This window comes from Etheostoma cragini, chromosome 11 (assembly GCF_013103735.1).
Source record: "Etheostoma cragini isolate CJK2018 chromosome 11, CSU_Ecrag_1.0, whole genome shotgun sequence".
Lineage (NCBI taxonomy): Eukaryota > Metazoa > Chordata > Actinopteri > Perciformes > Percidae > Etheostoma > Etheostoma cragini.
The window spans coordinates 27,027,514-27,034,706 of NC_048417.1; the positions used below are offsets into that span (position 1 = coordinate 27,027,514).

Sequence of the window (7,193 nt, forward strand, 5' to 3'; positions counted from 1 at the left end):
TTGACCACAAGAATAAACGCTGTGTTAATTCATCATGGAGTCAGTTGTCAGTTTATAGAAGGATTTCTCCAACAGAAATCTGGTTGTATATTCAAAAAATGGCATTAAACTGATAAAATTATTTTTGAAATTAACTAAAATCTAATAGTTATGATCGGGACATCAGTTGGTGAAAAGATCTGATTCAATAAAAGTTGAAAAATATTCATAAATAATATTTTCACAGCACTTTTAGGGGAAAATTTGTTCAGAGAGGGATCTCTACATTACTTTTTTGAAGGGGTGCACAAGGGTTAAGATTAGTTCAGAAGTAAGCCTAAACAAACAAAACTATTCTATCTAATTTAATCCACTTTTGTGGCCATCAATCAACACACTACCCAGATAGCAGACAGATTTGGACCTAATCTGGGCCACTTTTGGCACTTACGGCTCAGTTACGGCACTGGCAAGTGTTGTGTGGGCCAAATGTGGCCCAAATTACATGAGCCGGACCTAACTTGTGTTATGGCAACTATTGTGTGGGCCAAAAGTGGCCCAAATGTCATGAGCCGGGCATGAAATAGGTCACGGCAAGTGTTGTGTGGGCCAGACTTGGGCTGAATGTCATGAGCCGGACCTAACTGGTGTTACGGCAAATATTGTGTGAGCCAAAGGTGGCCCAAATTTCCTGAGCCGGGCATGAAATAGGTTACGGCAAGTGTTGTGTGGGCCAGACTTGGGCCAAATGTCATGAGCCGGGCATGAAATAGGTTACGGCAAGTGTTGTGTGGGCCAGACTTGGGCCAAATGTCACTTTTTAATATCCCACAATGGTGCCTCCAATTGAATACTGATTAAGTAGGATTACAATTTAATTGAAAACCGTGAATCATTTAACTTGTTGAAATACTTAGACAACCTCGCATGTGGTCCGGTGAATCTTCACTCAAAAATCAACACCTGGCAATGTGCACGGCCCAGGACCAGATCATTGTTACCAATTTTTAGTGATATCAGTGAGGTGGTGCTTACACAGAGCCCAAAGGACCCACCCAGCCACATTCTGTTTACACTGCTAAATGTTTTTGCTGCAATCACTAAACTAGAGAGCAGCTTTTCCCCCCAAAAGCTCCAATGAATATAATGTATTTATGCCTACTAGGCTATGTCTGCTACTTAGCAGAAGTGAGTTACAAACTCTATTTTATTTTACAACCTGTTTTAATTATTGCTATTATTAGGTGAAGGCAATAATTGTGTGTAGGCCAGAGGTGGCCGAGTGTGTATTAAAAAAATAATAATAATTAAAAAAAAATTAAAAAAACATATCTAGCATATATATTTGCACCCTGTGTATGTGTGGTTGGATTGGATTTATCTTACAACACCAAGTTTTTACCTTTTAGATTAGCTAACTTGGGACCGTTTTTGTTATTTATTATTACTTATCGTGTGAAATTGTTTGGTGCTAGAGAGAACATGACAAATCTTATTTATAGATAGATAAATAAAATGTGTTTGTCACTGAAATAAAAAATAACTGTGAAATATAAAACTAAGAAGGTACCTAAGTGTCAGTTTACAGCAGGCATGACGCTGCAACGGTACGCGCATGCGCATTTGCGCGTGTATTCGCGCGCGCGCTCTCTGCTTCGCGGTTAAAAAGTCCGGTGGCCGTCTCTGCAGTCTTTGGGCTTACTGGTAAGTAATTATTATACTGTTAAAAGACATTTAACTCTACAATACAAATTGTAATGCGATATTAAGAGTGTTGGTTTGCTAGTAGACGTTAGAAGCATGACTGAAATGATGTTTAAGTATGTTAGCTGAATCTATTAAATAAGCTAACGTTAGCAAGCTAAAGTTATATAAGCTAGGTAATGTTAGCTAGCTAAAATCAGCGCCAGACGCCATTTTAGGACACTGAAGTTGCACGTATGTTTAACCGACCAGTGAGGTTTATTTAGATATGTTTTTTTGTGCACTGAAATGTGGTCAGATGTTTGGTTTGGATGCTTCCACTCCAGGTGGAATCTCCTCTATCTATCTATCTATCTCCTCTATCATCTAAGTCAAATTAGCTACATGTGACACTTAATGCTTGCTGTCTTTTCCCCTTGTTTAACAGACGATTACCTTGGCACAAAGAGGAGGTACAGCCGTTAAGGACACTGTTTGGAGAATGATGGGATACCTCTTGACCAATGAACTTGCCAGACAGATGAATTGGAAAGGAGCCAATGGCAAGGCAGCCTACAAGAACCTTATTCTAAGAGGGATAATCAATGGTGAGTTGCAGTGGTGTAGGTGTTGTTGCCACAGCTTTCACTGACATTTGTGCATTTGTTGGAATTTGCTGCTTACCTCACCCACAAACATGCATACACCTACACCTTTGGCCCTGTTTCAGAAAGCAAGTTCTTAACTCTGAGCCCGCATTGTTATCCTCTAGATTTCAGAACGTGACGTGTGTAAGGGAAAGTGGGGAAGTTTGTCAGAAGTGACGTAATTCAGCTGCATCACTTTACAGCAGGGGTATTCAATTAGAATACAAAGGTCCAGTTAGAGAAAATTTCCCAAAAGGTCCGGAACATCAAAACGACTAACTTGCGCTATCATTCAGTACCCTAACGTATAGTTGTATCAACATATGTTTTTAGTCAACAACTGACAATATTTCAACCATATTCAGTTTTTACATCAAACTGGAGGGATAACAATTAAAAAGTACTCTAATAACAAAGCTTTCTCAGACTGTTGTTGGATATAGGTTATCCTGGCCATAAAATGTGTACAAAAACATAAATATTGCTCAACATTTAGCATGACTTTATTATATAAATTGGCCTTCTATTAACTCCCCAGACCTCATCCAGTGTCCCTGTGTCATGTACATTTGCACTCACTAAATAAATACTTTACTCTTACTTTACTTTATTTTGCTCAATCCTGTAATTTAGTTTGCCTGAGACCAGCACCAGAGTAATCCTAAAAGTCAGGGTATTATTTTTCAGAGCCCTATTGCAAGCCTGTGTTTTTTTTCAGCTCACACATTCTCACCTTATCAACCCTAACCACTTTGCATGCCTGTCCTGAACGTTGACTGGTAAATGCATATGACATATCTGAGCTTGACAGTGGCATCATGTATATTGTATGTATGTTATATTGACTTTCAGTGTCACATTGCTTTAAAATTACGTACTAGAATCAGTGACTATATATACACAATATTACTAATGTTTTTTTTTAACTGATGTCAAAAGTTATAAATTCTTGTCTTACTGATAATATTTTACTATAACTTACACAACCAACTATCTCATTTTGGAGGCTGTACGAAGAAACCGACTTACAGCAACATCAACAGATCAAGAAACTGAACTGTGGATTAAAAGGTGGCTCCATCTTGCTGGAGACAGAGATGGAGGATGCCATGCTAGGCAGCGAACTGTTAACTGATGTAACTGAGACAGTCTACTTGTTAGGAACAATGCTATAGTTCAGCATACTTTCAGCTACGTACTTTAATTGTTGTGACAAATTTAAAGTTTAATTTGTTTTGTTAACTTTATTCAATGTGGCTTAGTTTTATTCTGTTTTCAGCCATTATAATGGGTGTTTTTTTGCATGAGTTAGAGTGGATGACATTGTCGTGAAGAAACCTTCAGAAAATCTAACATTTTCTATTTAGCTCACTGTCCTTTAATTTTAATAAATGGAAATGAATAACAAAAGCAGTCATTGTTTGTTACTAGAACTGCTCTATTACAAGGTGGATTGAGGATCAGGAAGAGGTTTTGAACGTTGTGATGGTAATGCAAAATTGTTTTTGGTCCTTATCTGATTGTGGACCTGTGGTAACTTGTCCTGGTCTATACATAACCGATGTCCATTTTTCCAGGTTCTGAGCTGACACCCAGCATGATTCCCCTGGCACACGGCTGGTACATAACTGACATACGGCTCATTAGTTAAGGGTGTGATTAATTCCTCTGGCCCATACCTGGCCCGCAACATAGGTGACGGGATGGCATGGCCCTGATCTGGCACACATCTGGCCCTTTAGAGGCCTGACATCTGGCACATTTAAGGGGAAGCCTGGCACACATCTGGCACATTATATGGCTGACATCTGGCACATTTAAGGGGAAGCTGTGATTAAGTATTTTGGCCCATACCCGGCCCACATCTGGCCGGCAACATAGGTGAGAGTATGGTATGGCTCTGATCTGGCACACATCTGGCCCATTAGATGCCTGACATCTGGCACATTTAAGGGGACGATGTGATTAATTCCTTTGGCCCATACCTGGCCCGCATCTGGCCGGCAACATAGGTGAGAGTATGGTATGGCTCTGATCTGGCACAGTGAAGGTGAAGTGATTAATTCCTTTGGCCCATGTAAGGTGAACATTATGGTACATTTATTTGGCCCAGATTTGGTCCACATCACACCTGACATCTGGCCCATATAGGGTGAACCTGTGGCTGAGGTTAGGCAGCCACACTCACCCTGAGTCAATGCCGTAAGTCAAGGCCAAATGTGGGCCATAACAGAATTTCAGATGTGGCCCATATAAGGTGGATTTGTGGCTGAGTTAAGGCAGCCACACTCACCCTGAGTCAACGCCTTCAGTCAAGGCCAAATGTGGCCCATAAAAAAGATGCAAATATGGGCCAAATTTGGGCCGAATATTTATTGCTATCTGGGTAGCACTGGAAATTCTGCTGACGCAGAAGATTCCTTCCTCATCTTACACAAAAATGCTTACAAAATGAATTAAAGTGAGCAGAGAGAGGCAGCCACTGTCCACCATCATGCACTTCTCGTGGCCTACTACAATTTTTGAGCTTGCAAGTGCAATAATATCAGAACTGAAAAGGACTAATGAGCATTAACTGACAACAGATAAATCATGCATATTTGGGAAACTATTACATTTAAATTACTTACGTGGTAAAGAAGAACACTTTCCAACAGTGTTTGAACAACTGTGACCTGGACAAATCTAAATGTGACAGGAAGACAAAGGTTGAGAGAAGTCAACATGGAGTCTTTTATCTTTTAGAGTTCATGTTTTTGCACAGGTAAGTGCTGTTTAAACATTCACCCACCAAATTTCAGGTTAAATTGACAATTTTAACACACTTGCAGATGAAAACAATCTAGCTAGCCAAGAAATATTTGTCATATTTTTTCTTAGTAATTATGACAAGTGCATTCACACATATTACCTGATAAGACTATATTTAAACTCCTTGGCAGCTACATTAAGATGTTAAATAATGGCACTCTCATAAATAAGAGCTAGGATGAACACTGATAGGCCTAGATACACTATTGCAGAAGAATGCTTCTGGATTTGAACTAAACTGAATGATTAATTTTAACAAAGGACCAGCATGGCTGTTAAATGTCAGTCTAGTTAAATTGTCAGAAATATCCATTAACCAGGCCCTCCAGGATTTTGCAGCCTTTTTTGAGATTATTGCAAATGAAAATGGCTGGAGGATTTAAGATTATTTAGTTTTTAACACTTAATACATGTATTTGCATTGCATTTATTTGCAGCAGTGATTGCTTAAGGGTTGGGGAGACACTGTCATTGCAACACACATTATGAAGTACACAAACAAGATTCCAGTAAAAAAAAAATGGAGACTTTTTGATTCTGCACTGAGAAAGAGAGCGTTTTCTTAAAAAGAATACCCACTCAGGAAAGACAAACTAGATTCATAGATTCAAACCTAGATTCATATAACTGCAGCTTAAACGGATATAGCTTAAACAATTACTTTATGTAACACAAGCTTCATCACAGCTTACACAGCTTGTTTTGTACAATATTAATAAATGTCTTTTAACTAATTCACACAAAACTAAAAAGAAAAAAAGCGGCATAAGGCAACAAAAAAAAAGAAAAAAAAGAGCCGCCCAATGTGGCTGCTGAGCTAATTCAGCTTGCATTTTTGTATTCAAAACGGTTTAGAATATTGCCTCCAAATAGTTTATTCTGCTGTGGGAATATTATACTCCGGTATTTTGATTATACTCAGGTATTGTGATTAAGCTTATGCATTAATAAATGAAACAAAGGCCATGTCAGATATTGAACAAAAGAGAAGTATGTTGCAACTTGTGCTTGGCGTGTAGGTGAAAGCAGCATCCTGTTATTGAGTGTTAGCCACAGCTTGCAGGAATCCAACATGAGATAGTAAGGTCAGAGGTCATGCTGATAGCACAATCAGCAGAACATAGTATTCTCTCACTGGAGAGACACCCAAAGCACACACACACACACACACAGACACATTCCTGCAGACTGAGACGGCATGCCGCACCCATCCAGCCAATAGAATCACTGTTGCTAAGACGTTATACACTGCCCAGTGACGCCTTGAACCAATAGGGCTCCCTTAAGGAGAACCCATATAACCTCTGCGCACCTCTGTTTAAGTGCCTTTTTGGGGACCTCTGAATTAGTCAAGTTCCATTAGGACCGTGCACGTATAACTGTTCGGAATGCATTGCTCTGTTACTCAGTAAATCAAATAAATCTTTTGACTAAGCATAGAGTTTCCTCTCAGTCAATTGTGTCCAGACGTGGGGCACTCCAAGTGGGATTCTCAACACTGCCATTGGTTTCGAGAGGGGCTGTATAAAACCAGTAACGTTATGTCGACTAACTAGGTTGATTAGGCTTAACTACTAACGTTAGCTAAAGTCAGCTAGCTAAAACACTCAACATTAGCTTAGTTCTAACAAGCATATTTGTAAATTCCCCATTGTTTTAACCTAGCTCACATTACTTCGATAGATGGTAATGATGGTGTAATGCAAGACGTCTACATCATTTTCCATAACAGAGAGACAGGTATGCTACTCACCAGTGTTGAGAGCGAGCTGCTGCTACTGCGACTTCTGCTCTGCTACTGCTGCGGTCGGCGGTGATCCGTTAAAATTCCAAATAAAAGCGCGCAGTGTGACCGCTATAGTATGTTGCAATACGCGTTATTATACATGCGTTTAAACTGAACTTATTTTTAAAAAGCCTGGTGTTAGACTATTCATAACTAACTTCGCGTTCGTTCGGATCTCTGAGGAAAAGGAGGCTGAGGGTCAAATTGAGATTTAGGAAAAGGTTTAATGCAACAGCAGTGATGAAGATGATAAGACAAAGACAATCAGACAAAGACAATACAGACAT

General features: G+C 39.4%; 1 protein-coding gene across 1 annotated transcript in view; it reads right to left on the reverse strand.

The window, feature by feature from the left end:
- The window catches only part of LOC117952416 (coiled-coil domain-containing protein 8 homolog), a 182,124-nt gene extending 175,184 nt beyond the window's left edge, over positions 1 to 6,940 (reverse strand). Inside the window, exons 1-2 of the mRNA XM_034884702.1 lie at positions 6,874 to 6,940; positions 4,940 to 4,994 (exon numbers count right to left, since the gene is read on the reverse strand). The gene's annotated coding sequence lies outside the window, so the exon portion shown is untranslated. The remainder of the gene's footprint in view (positions 1 to 4,939; positions 4,995 to 6,873) is intronic.
- Positions 6,941 to 7,193: the final 253 nt, after the last annotated feature.